This window comes from Pinus tabuliformis, chromosome 1_1, assembly GCF_031772625.1.
Source record: "Pinus tabuliformis cultivar Carrire ecotype Pingquan chromosome 1_1, CPIR1, whole genome shotgun sequence".
NCBI lineage: Eukaryota > Viridiplantae > Streptophyta > Pinopsida > Pinales > Pinaceae > Pinus > Pinus tabuliformis.
Genome location: NC_142297.1, coordinates 297753278 through 297770310, shown reverse-complemented (window position 1 = coordinate 297770310; position 17033 = coordinate 297753278).

Genomic DNA, 17033 nt, shown 5'->3' with positions numbered 1-17033 from the left:
GATTTTGAAGGGAGCGATAGTTTAAGTGACCGAATCTCTCATGCTTAAGTTTGCTCACTTCATCATTATGAGCAAAAAAATACCGAGGAAAGAGTTGATGACCCAAAGTGGTTAAACTTATACAACCTTGTAGAATCATCAATAATGCTAGTAGCTAAAATCTTTCTAGGATCTCTTAGGTCCTTAATTACAACCTCATGAGGCGAAAATTCAATGATTTTACCTTCACTTCAATGAGTTATCTGATATACAAATAGAATGTTACAGGATAAAGTAGGAACACATAATACATCATTAAATTGGGCATTGTCTAGATGAATACTTTCAGTCCCTACTACAATAAGAGATCTATCATCACCAACATATATATTTTTGGTGTTACAATCATTTAAAGAAGAAAACATGGATTTATTTTTGGCCATGTGATAAGAAGCTCTAGAATCAATGGGCCACTCATGAGAATGAGAAGAAGAAGATACATTTATTGCATAACCAGACCAAGATGCTTGAAAACCACATGCAGAAAGTGTTATTCCTGAAAATGAAGTTGAAGTTGAAGAGTACTCCAAATGGATGTTATTATTCTTCCTTGCTTCTTCCAAGGCTTGCATCTTCTTAAAGCATTTGGATTCTAAGTGGCCATCATGATTACAAAATTTTCAATGTCTATCAGTCTTCTTCCCTTTGCTTTTAGTTGCCTTATCATTTTGTTGAGTTGATTTTTCATTTTGAGACTAAAAGTGCTTAGGACTGTTGTTTGATTTAGGACCATTCTTTTTAGGATGTTGCTTCTTAGGATTCTTTGAATTTGGTTGTTGCTGGGCTGCTAAGGCTTTCTTAAAAGAGTTTTCAATATTAAGAAGACCAAGATGTAAGAGTTTGTCTTGTACTCTTATTAAATAATCACAAAAGGCATCAAAAGAGGGGGACCTGTAAGCTCGTGTTTGAGAAATAAAGGCTTCTCTAGTAGAATGGAAGGTGGAAATAAACACAGAGTAGGCTGGTTGTAACTTAGTAAGAATGGAATAGATAAGGCTACCATATTCTTTTCTAACCTTAACAACTTCTAAGAGAAGTCTAAGGGTCTCTAAATTGGACAAAACATCTTCAATGGAAGAAAAATTATTGGGGTGCAACGTAAGAAACTCATTTTCGAATTGATGGACTCTAATTTCATTTTTAATTCAAAAAAATTATCTAGTTGTTTCATTGCTTCATCGGGGGTATAAATTTCCACAATATCGAATCTAAGGTCAGGAGAAATAGACATCCCTATCAACCCACGTGCTTGATCTTGCTTATTTTCCCATTTGGTTTTCTTATCTTCATATTTAGGTTTAGACTCTTCGCCTGAGGCTATTCTATAAAGACCTTTACTTCTGAGTAAATCCACAGTGTAGGATAGCCATTGGAAGTAGTTGGTGCTGTCAAGAATAACTAGGAATTGAATTTCCATTTTAAAAGAAATTGAAGTTGTAGATGCTGAAACTAAGTCTTCCAATGGAAATATATTAAAAAATTAGGCCGATTAAAAAAAAGGCTTCCACATGAAGAAGTTATGACTTTTTGAAAAAAAGTTGTTGAAGATGATGAAGAACCATGTGAATGTTTGGAAGTGAATAATAATGCTATATTTAAACCCTCCCAACCCGCCCCGCTTCCCCCCCATTTCCAAACTTAATCTAATTAGCTCACTTTTTAAAAGATATTACTATATGTGACCCACTTTTATAAATAAGTGAAAGTCACTTTTAAGATAGTACTTTATGAACTATCCACTAAATATTAACTTAAATAAAAGATAAAGTGACTTTAGAATTATAAGTGACTCACTTTTTATAATGGGTGAGAACACTTTTACATAAAATAACTTTAAAACATAAGTTACATGTGTTTTTTGAAAAAGTAACTCAACAAAAAGGAAGACCTACTCTATGTGACCCACTTTTACAAATAAGTGAAAGTCACTTTTACAATGATAATTTATAAACTATACACTAAATGGTAACTTAAATAAAAGATAAAGTGACTTTAGAATTATAAGTGACTCACTTTTTATAATGGGTGAGAACACTTTTACATAAATTAACTTTAAAACATAAGTTACATGTTCATTTTGAAAAAGTAACTCAACAAAATGAAAGGCTTGAACCCAAGACCTCTTTTCCCATAAAGTAACTTTGGACCAAGTGAGCTAGTTTAAAAGTTTAGTAATTTTTGGAAAAAATGAAAGGTATTTGTTTGTTTTTTCACTTACTAAAGCTATGGAGTGCATGCTTATTTGAAAAACCCATTTTTGCCTACAAAACAAAAAAAAAAAACTACACAAACCAAAATGAACATGCAAAAGTAATCCAACCCTTACAGATTAAAGTTTAGATTTTCCTATAAACTATATATTTGCCTAAATGTTTTTGGTTTTTCGACATCACATTAAGGCACGACGAAAAAGAGAATACACATGATAAAATTCTTTTATGTTTTTGGTATGCCTAGATCACATAGAGTTGCAGGGAAAAGAGCATACACAAAAATGAAATGTATAACTTCAGTGATAAAAAATAGAGAAATAAATAAACTGAAATAAACTAAGGGATAAATAACTAAAACTACAAATAAAGATTGTATACCTCTAGATCTTAAAATTGACGTAGCTAGGGATACTGAAAATATTTTATCTACCCACGTGCTTGATCTTTCTTATTTCCCCATTTGGTTTTCTTATCTTCATATTTAGGTTTAGACTCTTGGCTTGAGGCTATTCTATAAAGACCTTTACTTCTGAGTAAATCCACAGTGTAGGATAGCCATTGGAAGTAGTTGGTGCTGTCAAGAATAACTAGGAATTGACTTTCCATTTTAAAAGAAATTGAAGTTGTAGATGCTGAAACTAAGTCTTCCAATGGAAATATATTGAAAAATTAGGCCGATTAAAAAAACGGCTTCCACATGAAGAAGTTATGACTTTTTGAAAAAAAGTTGTTGAAGATGATGAAGAACCATGTGAATGTTGGGAAGTGAATAATAATGCTATATTTAAACCCTCCCAACCCACCCCGCTTCCCCCCCATTTCCAAACTTAATCTAATTATCTCACTTTTTAAAAGATATTACTATATGTGACCCACTTTTATAAATAAGTGAAAGTCACTTTTAAGATAGTACTTTATGAACTATCCACTAAATATTAACTTAAATAAAAGATAAAGTGACTTTAGAATTATAAGTGACTCACTTTTTATAATGGGTGAGAACACTTTTACATAAAATAACTTTAAAACATAAGTTACATGTGTTTTTTGAAAAAGTAACTCAACAAAAAGGAAGACCTACTCTATGTGACCCACTTTTACAAATAAGTGAAAGTCACTTTTACAATGATACTTTATAAACTATCCACTAAATGGTAACTTAAATAAAAGATAAAGTGACTTTAGAATTATAAGTGACTCACTTTTTATAATGGGTGAGAACACTTTTACATAAATTAACTTTAAAACATAAGTTACATGTTCATTTTGAAAAAGTAACTCAACAAAATGAAAGGCTTGAACCCAAGACCTCTTTTCCCATAAAGTAAATTTGGACCAAGTGAGCTAGTTTAAAAGTTTAGTAATTTTTGGAAAAAATGAAAGGTATTTGTTTGTTTTTTCACTTACTAAAGCTATGGAGTGCATGCTTATTTGAAAAACCCATTTTTGCCTACAAAACAAAAAAAACTACACAAACCAAAATGAACATGCAAAAGTAATCCAACCCTTACAGATTAAAGTTAGATTTTCCTATAAACTATATATTTGCCTCAATTGTTTTGGTTTTTCGAGATCACATTAAGGCACGACGGAAAAGAGAATACACATTATAAAATTCTTTTATGTTTTTGGTATGCCTAGATCACATAGAGTTGCAGGGAAAAGAGCATACACAAAAATGAAATGTATAGCTCTAGTGATAAAAAATAGAGAAATAAATAAACCGAAATAAACTAAGGGATAAATAACTAAAACTACAAATAAAGATTGTATACCTCTAAATCTTAAAATTGACGTAGCTAGGGATACTGAAAATATTTTCGCGTGAAATGAAAGCAGTTCCTCACTGAAACAAATGCTCCTAACACAATGCAATAGTCCTCACGGCCCGAAAGTGGTCTAAAATAATAGATCTAAGAAATGAAAATCAGATGCAGTTGTGCCGACTTCATATTTGGATCACCAACGGATGCAGCACCCGAATAGCTTTGATACCATGTAGGAATTTAAAGGGTATGTTCCTTAGATATAACACCAAAGGACACCACTCACAAGCAGATCACAGATCAATACACCTATATTCTTGACGTGGTTAAAAGCCTTAAAGAGGGAAACAATCCACAGCCTGAGCCAACGTGGCCACTTTAGGAAATTTATTAATGTAAAAGAAATAAAATTTACATAATCTTCTCTCATGAACAATCACCTAAAAATTGGCCCTCCATACTCTTTAAATATAAATCATGGACCAATCGGGTATTAAGCCATGGATCAAGCATCGGTAATACTGAGGAGAGAATGAACCATCAAATCACTTCATGTCTAGAACATATCGTGACCATTGGATTGTAAGTTACAAAAAGTACATACTAAAGAAACACACTTTACCTAACTATACACTAGACCAAGTTGTACTTAATTATTTCTTATGTGTCAGAATATCCTAATAAATATTGTTTGTCTTCTATTCTAAGTTTGTTGTCCTCTATGTTTATGAGCATGGTGATGATGCTTTGAGAGACTTGATGTTGCTTGAGATTGGTAAATCTTGTTGTCCTTTTTACTGCTACTTGGTATATGACGATATTTGGTTGATGAATCTGATAAAGATACAATGAAAGAAGTGTAATGTTGTTGCTTGTTCTTGTCTCACATTTCCTAGTAGGAGGAAATTGATGGATTTTTTTCTTGGCAACAACATTACACATTAGAAAAACTTGTATTTAGATTGGGCTTTAGTTCTGGAGATAATGATTAACAACTTGTGACATGACAACTTTTGGATGGGATTTGGCTTGCCAATTGACATGGTTGTAACTTGATAATTGAATGTGAGTTTCAATCTTTATTTGGCATGGACTGAGTTAATATAAATAGTGGTGGTGATTATATGGCTTGCCATTTGACATGACCACAAAATTACATGAGCGGGAAATAAGTAGAAAACGTTTTCCTTGGATAGGTCTTGGTGCAATTTTGGATACCAAGGAGCATCATTCAAGATAAGGATACAAGATTTCTTAGTGAATTCTGAGATACCTTATGGGAGATGATGGACACAAAGTAGAAGAGATCTACATTATTCCACTCACATATAGATGGGAAAATAAAGGTAGTCAATAGGAATTTGGTATAATATTTAAGGGGATACAACCAGAAGCATCTAAAGATTTGGGATGACAATCTAGTATATCTGAAACATTCTTACAATATAGTAGTCTAAAATTCTATAGGAATGTCCCCATTTGAACCCTGTTTTGGTTATTTTCAACCTTCACGTTTGGACATTGCATATGGGAAACAAGGAGTAAGGAAATATCTTATAGGAGACACCTCGAGGGCTAAAATTTTTGTGGAGAAGATCAGGAAAATTCATCTACAAGTAGAAGAGATATTGTAGAAGTTGTAAAATAAATATAAGGTCGGGAATGATCAAGATTGAACAAAGAAATCTTTTAAGGTGGGAAATAGAGTATGGCTACAATTAAACAAGGAAAGGCTACATGAGCCTGGTAAGAAAATCATGGCTCTGAGATATGGATCCTTCAAGATACTAGAAAACGTGGGTGATAATTTCTATTGACTTTGTCCACCACCATATATGTGCATTTACTCAGTTGTGAAGGTAGATAATCTGAAACTATGTGAACCTTCCATGTTTGATCAGGAAGAGGAACATGTCCTAGCTTCTATGGAGGATTTGGAATCAAATGCTTAGGCAGAGTTGAAAAAATATACAATTTTGTAGAAGAGGTTTAGAACTATAACACAGAGGTGCCATGAGATTTGGAAGATTGGGTTGAAAGAGCATCTTCTAGGAAAATCTAAATTCTACACCAAAGAGAAGGTGAAGGAACAATTTCCTCACCATATTTAGTAGAATATTTTGTGGATCAAAATCCTCCGAAAATGGGGAGGTGTGATCTAGATTGGATCATTATATTGGTTTTCATCCATGTCAATGCTTTTAGAGTGGAAAACATGGAGGAATACACTCACGTGACCATTTTTGCATGTCAGACCAAGTTTGGAAAAACAAGGTTTGAAACCTTCTGAGAGTGTTTATTAGAGAAATGTTGAGGTCTAAAATGAGCCTAAAAAAAATGTACAACCAAAATAAAATTTATAAAAACCAATAACATTCATGATGATGATGTCAACCATGGGGGATGATTCACCATTTCTGCAGTAAAATAGTAAAAATATTAAAAAATTTAAAAAACTATTTTTTCAACTTGTATTTTCAACTTATCTCCCTATTAGTTTACTTAAATTTTGAGTCGGAGCACTCATTGGATAAGGAATTTAATTCATCATCCAAGTAGTACCCATGTTGCATACTTTCAATGGACCCTACTACACGAAAAATGAGAAATACATGAAAAATGTGATCACAGTAACATTTTTTCATGTATTTCTCATTTTTGTGTAGGAGTGCCCATAGAAGGTATGAAACATGGGCACTCCTTAGGTAAGGAATTAGATTCCACATTCAATGAATTCAACCTATAGAAATTTGAGTAAAAATATAGGGAGATAAATTGAAAATACAAGTCAAATTTTTTTTTTCTTTCCCTCTAAACTTTTATGATGTAATATAATATTATTTTATTATTTCCACTATTATTTTATAATATTCCTTATGAGGCTTAATTTATACCTCAAAATTTCTCTAACATAAAGGCATCAAATGAATTTTTATGGGGGTAAAACTGTGTCGCTATAGCACCGACCTTTTCTTGCAATTCTATACACAGACCTTTCGAATGATGCAAGAATCCTATTAATCACAGTTTGTATGTGAAATTTATGCCATTTATAAGTTGAACTTCCTCTTTCCACCACCATGGTTCGATCATGAAAAAAGGTATAGCCATGTGCTTATGATGTAGAAGACTCTAGAAGACTATATTTTAACTTTAGTTAAGAGTTGAGGTAGTCAAACCTAACCACTGGTGTGGTATCGAGCTATGTTATAACCAAACCACTAGGAGGAAAAGAGGTTTTATTATTTCAAGTGCATTTGTTCCATAGCTGAGAAAAAATATTCTATAGGGATATGAGGTAGAGCACACATAGAGGATATGTGCACTCTAGGAAGTCAAAGGCCACATGCCACACTTATTTGTACTTGCATCCATATTTCCATTTAGAGAAAGAGACAGAGTGACATCACCTTCCAACTAGGTTTTTCTCCTAAAAGGGTTTCCCAGAGAATATCTTATGTTATTTGTGTGTGTGTGAGATATTATTTTTTCGTTCTCTATTTGCTCGATAATTTATATTTTCATGTATTCACTACTAATAGTAAATATATGAATCCATAAATATAATAAAACTGTAATAGTGTAGAATTTACTTTTCTTAATATAATATTATCACATCTATTGTGATGAAGTGTCCAGTGGAATATCCACAACAATTTGCAGATCATATTTGTATCAGAGCAAGTTTATTTGGGTATTTTGTGGATATTTGTACGGGATCTATATTAGCAGGACCAATAATAATAAAAACATAATCATGGTCGTTGAATTTGTGAATGACCCTCGCGATCCTCGAGTAGTGAGGTTTTCACTTATGGAACAACAAGGAACTGATATATATCGTAATTTAAATCTCCTCATGGTGTCCTTGTGAAATAATATTGGGATATTTCAAGAAGATGGGGGTTCAAATGAAGAGGATGAATCCGAAGGGGGATCCAAATATTGGGAAGAAATTAAGAACCAATTGAAGAAATAACTAGGAAAATTTCAACCTAGTTCAAGTTCCATGAAACAATCGCAGTCCTTATTTAAAATGGAAGCAAAGGTTGCTATCAATTCGTAACATGGTTAGATGGATACTCTAAATATGAATCATTGTATGCAACAACTAGAAGTGTATTTCAATGTCTATAAAATTGAGGAGTGATAAAAGATCTTACTTACGTGACTAAAATTATAGGGTCATGCCCTAACTTGGTGGAAAATCCACATGGAGACCCTGAGGTTGGAGGGACATGTAGTGACCAAAGTGGGACAACTTCAAAACCATCATTAATTCATAGTCCTACCCTATTAGATATGTGGAAGACCAGTAGATCCAGTTGCACTACTTCAGGCAAATGTCGGGGAAAAGCATGCAAAAATACATTACAGAGTTTAGAAATATGGAAATAATGTTGGATATCTCTCCAAAGAACCCAAATGTACTCCTCAAGTATTTGGGGTGTCTACACTACCATTTGCGTAGCAAGTGATTTTTTTCAAGCCATAGTTAGTGGACTAGGCCCTTGTACAAGCACAATACCTAGAGAATATAGGCTTGAAGAGAGCACAATCAAGTGGATATAAGAAAAAGGAGCAATAAGAAACTTCTAAGGAGGGGAAGAAGAAGTAAAAAGGGGGAAGGAAAAAAAGACAATGACGACCACACATCAATGTAAAGATACCAACAACCACTACAACATTGAGGACCATATAGAGAATAAGTGCAGGGAGTTGGATCCAAAGTTAAACATGAGGAACAAAAGTAACGATAATAAGAAAAAGAATGTCATGGCGACTAATTTGAGAAATTAATTAGTTAAAAGGATCTCAGACATGGATGAGAATATTGCCTACATGTTAAGGAAGTGAATTTGAGTATCTTTCAATAAAATCAAGTGAAATGAATGACCAAAATCTTCCATATAAGTATACATGTCAAGAAGACCAAGATTGATGCTTTTTTTTTTACTTAGGATCCAAGACAAATCTCATTGTATCAGAGTTGGTGAAGAAACTGCGGTTGGATGTTAGTGATCATCCAAACCCATATCCTCTAGGATGGATAAATATAGATGCATAGTTGAACGTAAAAAAAACTACAAAATCATATTATTAGTGCTAATTTTATTGATGAAGTAGAACTAGATGTGGTTCCCCCTTATGTATGTGAACTCATGTTTGGGAGCCCTTACATGTACATGCAAGATGAAATATTCATGTTGAGAGCTAATCAGTATCAACTCATCAATCATGGGAGATCATTCACCATCAATATGCACAAAGGAAAATACAAAATTACATTTGTAAGTTCTGACCAAGCTAAGAAACTGATCAATTGTAGCGAGAAATATGTTTTATTATTTTCAAGATATAAATAGTTTGTAGAAGAGTCAATAAGAAGAAAGGCATTCATGGAGAGGTGCACGAAGAAATATAAACAACAACTAGAAGAGTTTCTACATGCATTCAGGGATGTGTTTCAGGAGCCTAAAGGGTTGTCACCTAAGAGGGAAATGGAGCACAAGATATAGTTATTTTCTAACTATCCATTGCCAAACATTGGGTTGTATAGTAAGTCTATTATAGAAGAAAGTGAGATGATGAAACAACTGCACCAATTGCTGGAAAAGGGTGCCATTTTAATGAATACCTCACCATGTGGTTCAACCATCATCATTGTGCCAAAGAAGTATGGGACTTGGCAGATGTGTATACATTACAGGGAGTTGAGTAAAATGACGCTCAAACATAAATTCCTTTCCCAAGATAGATCATCTATTGGAAAAACTACAACAAGAAAGATACCTTACCAATCTAGACTTAAACTTTGGATAGCACCAGGTTCGAGCTAAAGAAAAAGATACCTAAAAGACTGCCTTAAAACCCAGGCAAGGTTTGTATGGGTGTTTAGTCATGACTTTTGGCCTATATAATGAACCATCTACATTTATGAGATTGATGAATGATGTATTGCACCCTTATATAGGTTCATTTTTTATTGTGTATCATCCCAATAATATGAAAATCCATATGTACGCTTAAGAGTTCCATGTGCACATGGAGTTCCATGAACACCCACATCAAAGGTCCTAGCTTTGGGAACTCTTATGCACATGTAGCAATTCACCCATGAGGCATACATAGGGGAGTATTCATAGTCAAGGAGGTGTTTTAATAGTTTCATTATCAAAGTCATGGAGGAGTTTCTCTATAGGTTGGATAAGTTATGTGTCCCTAGAGTTGAGCGATTATAGCTGATTAGAAAGGCTCACACCTCTAGGATTGTAGGTAACTTTTTTGTATGGAAGATGATGGCCAATTTGTAGAGATATTTGTATTCGCAAATGATCAAACAATAGGTAGCTAGATTTATAAGAGGATTGATGCTTTGTTTTACAAACAAGCCTGACAACAAGAAACAGGGTCCATATCATGCCTTACTAGTACCCACTCATCCTTGGGAAAGAATTTCCAAGGACTTTGCCGGAGGTTTATCAATAACTGGGAAGGGACATGACAACCTTTTCATGGTAGTTGATAGGTTTAGCGATATGTGTGTATTTATTCCCTATAAAAATACCATTATTGGGAAAGAAGCAACAAAATATTTCTTTGGAAAAGTCTTAGTGAACCTTGGGATACTAAGGAGAATCTTTTTAGACAGGGATACAAGATTTATTAGTGAATTTTGGACTACAATGTGGGAGAATATGGACATTACATTGAAGAAATCTACAACATTCCATCCATGGATAACTGGGAAGAAAGTGGTAGTCAATAGGACTTTGGTGCAAATTTTGAGGGGATGAAACCAGAAGCATCCAGAGACCTGGGATGAGAATCTGGCATATATAAAACATTCTTACAATAGAGCATTCCAAACTTCTATGGGAAAGTCCCAATTTGAAAAATGGTTTGTATATTTTCCACCTTCACCTTTGGACATTGGATAAGGGCAAAAACAAGGAGTGAGGGAATATGTTATAGGAGACACCTTGAGTGGTGAAAAATTTATAGAGAAGATTGGGAAGATCTAACTATAGGTATGAGATATATTGCAGAATTCATAAGAGAAATATAAGGCTAGTCATTATCAACATAGAACAAAGAAATTGTCATGGCGAGAGACAAAGTATGACTAAAGTTGAATAAAAAGGAGGTTATAGGGGCCTGATAAGAAAATCAAGGCTCTAAGGTATGGTCCCTTTGAGATACTGCAAAAGGTTGGTGATAATTCCTATAGACTTAGTTTACCACCACATATGTGCATTTACTCAATTGTGAATATACATAATCTGAAACTCTATGAGCCTTCCATGTTAGATCAGGAGGAGGAACAGGTTATACGTTATTTAGATGATTTGGCACTAAATGCTTAGGAAAAGCTGACATAAGATACCATTTTTTAGAGGAAGTATAGAAATGCAAGTTAGGGGAAACATTACCTTTGGCAAATTGGGTCGAAACGAAAACTTCCAAGAAAAGCTAAATGGTACACCAAAGAGAAGGTGGAGGAAAAATTTCCTCACCTCATTCAGTATAATATTATAGGGTCTAAAAACCTCCCAAAATGGGGAGGTGTGATTTGGATTGGATCATTATATTATTTTTCATCCATCATGAGGATTTCAGAGTGGAAAAATTAGGGTAATCAACACAACGGACCTTTTTTATCGATGGGACCCAGTTTGGAAAAACAAGGTTTGAAACCCTCCAAGAGTGTTCTGACACATCAAATGACATTTTTTAGGTGTAAATATTTTTTCTTTTGCATGTGCCTCTTTATACTCTTATATACATAGAGAACTTTCCAATGACACAAGAATCATGTCAATCGGAATCCGTATGCGAATGTTATGCCACTCAAAATTTGACCTTCCTCTTTTCACCACCATGGTTCGAGAGGATGTCGTGTCAGCCCTTATTATTCATGAAAATAGGCTATCCATGTGATTATGATGTAGAATACCCCATAAGAGTCTATATTGTAATTCTGCTTAAGAGATGAGGTAGTTAAACTTAGCCACTATTAGGCTATCAAGATGTGTTATAACGTGCCATGAGGAGGAAAGGGGGTTCCATTCTTTAGAGTTCATCTATTTCATAGATGAGAAAAAATAATAGATAGGGATATGAGGTAGAGCATACAGAGAGGATTTGTGCATTGTATCAGCCCATGGGCCACATGCCATACTTCATTATACTTGCAACCATATTTCCATTAAGAGAAAGAGAGCGAAGCGACCTCACCTTCTAGTTGGGTTTTTTCCCGAAAGGGTTTCCTAGAGAACATCTTGTGTTATGTGTTTATGTGATATTTTATCTCTGCGTATTCAAATTCTTGCATAATTTTCATTCTCATGCATGCACTATTAACATATATTAAGTAAATCTAATAAGATTGTATTATTGTAGAATGTTAGATTTTTAATACAATATGATTATATATGTTGTGAGGAACTACCCAATGGAATATCCACGTCAATTTATGGATTAGATAATGGGAAGATGTTAAGTTATTGAGAGAGTGCTTAAGAGTGAGAGATACAAAGGGTGTAGGATAGAGAGAGATGGAAGGGAAGAAGTGGGAAGGAGAGAGTGAGAGTGAGTGAGTGAGAGGGTAATGAAGGAGAGGTGGTGGGTAGGGAAAGAGTGAGGGATAGAGTGGTAGGAAGTGAGATATGAAGAGATCAAGGGAGAGGGAGAGGAGGGGGTGTGAAAGAGATAGGGAGGGAAGGATAGAGGGGAAGATGGAGTGAAAGTGAGAGAGGGAGCGAAGGTGGGAGAATTAGGGAGATGGATAATGGTAGGGAGGGAGTGGGAGAGGGACCAAGTGTGTTCTAAATGTAGAGGATGCAGAGAGAGTAAGAAGTAGGGGAGACAATGAGAGAGAGAGAGAGAGAGAGAGAGTGATTGGGAGAGAGTAAGAGGGATAGAGAGTGATGGAGGTAGGGAGAGACAAAAGGGGAGGTGGACAAATATTAAAGGGATTGGAGGGGAGGAGGGGAAAGATAAAGGAGTTTATGGAAATAGGGAGAGGGAGGGATGATTAAATACTAGGAGAAAGGTTTAAAATTAGAGGTAGAGAGAGTAAGAAAGAGTGAAAAGAGTAGAAAGGGACTGAGAGAAGAAGAGAGTTGAAAGGAGAGACATATAAAGAAAGAGAGTCATGGGTAGATAAGGAAGAGAAAAAGAGAGGGGGAAGGATAAAGGTGATTGTGGAGATAAAGAGGTATGGAGGTGGGAGCGGGAGAGGAGTAAGTGATGAAGTGGAAAAAAGAGAGAGGAACGAGAGAGAGAGAAAGAGATAGTGGATATTATGAATGAAGGAATTAGGGAATACAAAAGGGATAAGTAAAGAATGGAAGGTGGAGAGAGTAGGGCATTGGGCATGGAATCCCCCCCCGAGACATGTTTTGGGGCTTAAATCCCAAGTTGTAACTGAATTTTGTTGTAAAGTTCTGCGAATTGCAGGCGCGGGGTGGGAAAGTAGGATAGAGTCATAGGGTTGTCCGCCCTAGATTTGTGATGCAATGTCGGCCTACCCATGGTCCGTGGACCGTGAAAGTGTATAAATAGAGCCAGGCTCTAAGTTGTAATAGACATCAGGGTTTTGGATAATGAATAGATAATCAAGGCAAGAGCGAGTCTAAGTGCATAGTGTGTTCTGAGTCGTAGAGTAGGAGAAGGCTCTACAACTAAGTGCACAAAGGCCTAGTAGTCCACAGCTGAGTGCGTGGACCCCTTTAGCTGAGTGCACAGATCCCTGTAGCTGAGTGCATAGACCCCTACAACTGAGTGCACAGGGTGGAGTCGAGTCTATAACTGAGAAAGCAAATAATAAAGAGAAGTTGGATTCTAATTCTATGTATCTGTTCTTGGGTTAATGCTTACTTGTTCTGAGTTGCAGTTATACAGTTTATTTACTACACAAATCTATATGAATGGTTTATGCTATTAAATATACTTAAAGCACTCATCGAACTAATATTGGAAAGTAAAAGTAAGATCCTGGGTAATAGCATAGAATGCAACGTTCAGCCCTGGGGTAAGGGCTGCGCGAAGGACGAATATCAAACAACTCTGTATGGAAGAGTGTGTGAGGCGAGCTACACGCGGAGTCAAACTGCAGACTAGTTCACCTCATCAGACATCTCTGGGGTTCAGAAACCTGGTTCTAGCACCTTACCATACTACTTTGGGTGAGACCTCAGTCCACGCACCGCAGACTATTGTCGAAAGGGCCAATAGTACTGGGATTTGTTTGGCTAATTAACTCTGAACCTGGGTCAGGCCCCAACAAGCCAACAAATGGTTCTATTGCCGGGACCGGGATCTACCTAAGAGATGTTTGATGTTGGAACAACGGAATCCAACAAAGAAAGAAATTGAAAATTGGTTGGACTGGAAGATTCACGAGTTCGCGGCGCAGGAAAACAGGATTCCATGTTTGTCAAAAGAAAAGTGGTTAGGTCGCTACTTATATACGGAAATCCACAAAATTTTCTTTGCGTCCTTCCACACTGAGTTGTATGAGTGGATCGCGAAGCTAGAAGAGAGCCAAGGAAGGCAAAAACTTGATAAACTCATTATGTGGAATCCAGAATTAGTGCACAGGCTAGAAGCATTAGAGGATAGAATTGTGCATGTTGTTGATCATTGGCTCGATCGAATTATAGGAGGATTCATCACTGAGTTCACGGTAGACACTTTGGTCAGCTATAGCGTGGCCGAACAATGCCTCCTTAAGGGACTGCGAGGTAAGTACATCAGATCTTTAAACACTTAGATTAAATTGCTACTATATGGAAAGTGGGTGATGCAAATAAATTGATGTTTGGGGCTACGTGAAGAGAGAAAATCTATAGAAACGAGGGTAGCGCAGACCTAGAAACTAGCCCCTTGATTTCACCTCCACGAGAGAGAGAGGAAGAGCTCGCGAAGGTCTCCCCAAGAAGTGCAATCAATTTGATCAGGCAACGAATCCCGCACACACCACTCCCACCTACACCACCACTAGTCTCACCGTTTTCAACCCCATCTTCGCCCACACCACCTCCCCCACCACCACAATTCAATATGGCGAGTGCGATAAAATTTCCAGTATTCAGGGGAGTAGTGAACGAAGACACGGATCAGTTTTGGTTCGTGGTGAAAGCTGTATGGGAAGCATAGGGAGTCACGGATGACAACATAAAAAAGGCAACACTGGTAAGTTCTCTACAGGATCGCACGCTGACTTGGTACATTAAACATTCTAGTGACAACCGAAATGTAGTGATCGATGTTATCCAAGCAACGCTGATCAAAGAATTTAGCAAACCAAAATCGAAGGTGCAATCAATCATTCGGTTCAAGGAGATCACAATGTTACCCAGAAAAACCCCATGGGATCTAGATTAGAGACTAAAGTGCAAGATTCGTGAAGCCAATATGACACTAATAAATGTGCAACACCTCGTGTGGTTCGTAGCATCATTAACACCGCACCTACAGAATGCACTGACACAATAGAAGCTAACCACCTAGGTCGAGGCCGTGAAAGCCATGATGATGTTGAACGAGACCCTGATATAAGATACCAACCTGGGAGTTCAACAGATCCACGTGAAGTTGCAGAACTTGTGTTGGGAAATGCAGAGTTTGAAATAAGACAGGACAGCTTGCCCAGAAGCATGCGAGGAGGTATGGTGTGTAAAATTTAAAGCCCAGGGACATGACAAGGATCACTGCCTAGTGTTCGTGAATTACCAGGCAAGAGGAGGACCAATGCCACTGAGATCGAAGGCATAAGTAGGACCGAGCGTGACGCCTACCTTATGGTGCGCGATTTGTCAGATAGGAGGGAGGCATGCAACAAATAACTTCCATCTATTACAAAAGTATACACAGACCTCCCAGTAGTTATTCTACACTTTCTGCCGATTAGTAGGTCACGATGAGGGCACCTGTAGAAGTTATGAATTGATGATGGATTAGACTCCTACCTACAGAGTTCAGACTGAAATATAGACCCTCGATCAAAATGTAGGGATGGCACACACTGGATTTCAGGGGCGTGGACGAGGCCGAGGTGGAATGGGACCAGGAAGAGGTCGAGGAGAGTTAATATGCTACAACTATGGAGGAACTAGGCATTATGCCCATGATTTCATAAATCCAAAGTGTCCCTCATTTGTGTATTGTACGATGTTTGATCATGAGGTGGAGGACTATCCCACACTGATAGTAAGGCTACGCGATAAGGAGACACTTCAACCTCCCCCAACGGAGAACCTTCAGATGACGAGGGCTGAGCCATGTGAAGAGGATCCGAATGTGTATATCGTGCTCCGAAGCGGTATCACGATAGGCGATGACAAAAGGAAGTGGCCCAAAGAAAGTACCTAGGTTTGAAAGGCTCCAATGAAAGAATTAGAATTTGATTTAGAGTGCCGAAGGAGACATTCATGGAAGCCAAGAAGAGCTTTGCGGAGGCCTCCACTTCAGGAAGAAAAGATATATTGGAGCCTGAACTGGACCCCTCCATGCTTACTACATTCTTGAATACGTGTATAAATTTGTTGCGCGATAGCAAGGTGGTGAAATGATTCCAAGAACTAATCACTAGATGTGTTGGGACTGTGCTAGGAGAACCCAGCGTAGTCTGGAAGCTCGAAAAGCACGCGATGCGAACAATAAGGGAGATGAGATTGATGATGAAGATCAAGGAATATGAAATGGATCTAGGGTTAGACGCGAATGTCTTGCCAAAGCTGCCAAAGCAGACATGGGAGCACATGGGTAGGCCTCCTCTGTAATGGTCACCTATACAACCAAGGATGGCGAATCAGAAAAACATCATACCAATGTGGAGATTGCAAGGAATTATAGTCGATATTGAAGTAGCAAGTGCGTTGGCGGATTTTGAAGTAATAGAAATTGTGGATGACAGCAATTCGTACCCCATGCTTTTCAGAATAGATTGGGCCACTGACATGAATGGAGTGATAAATATGAAGAAGTGCAAGATGATTTTTGAGAAAAC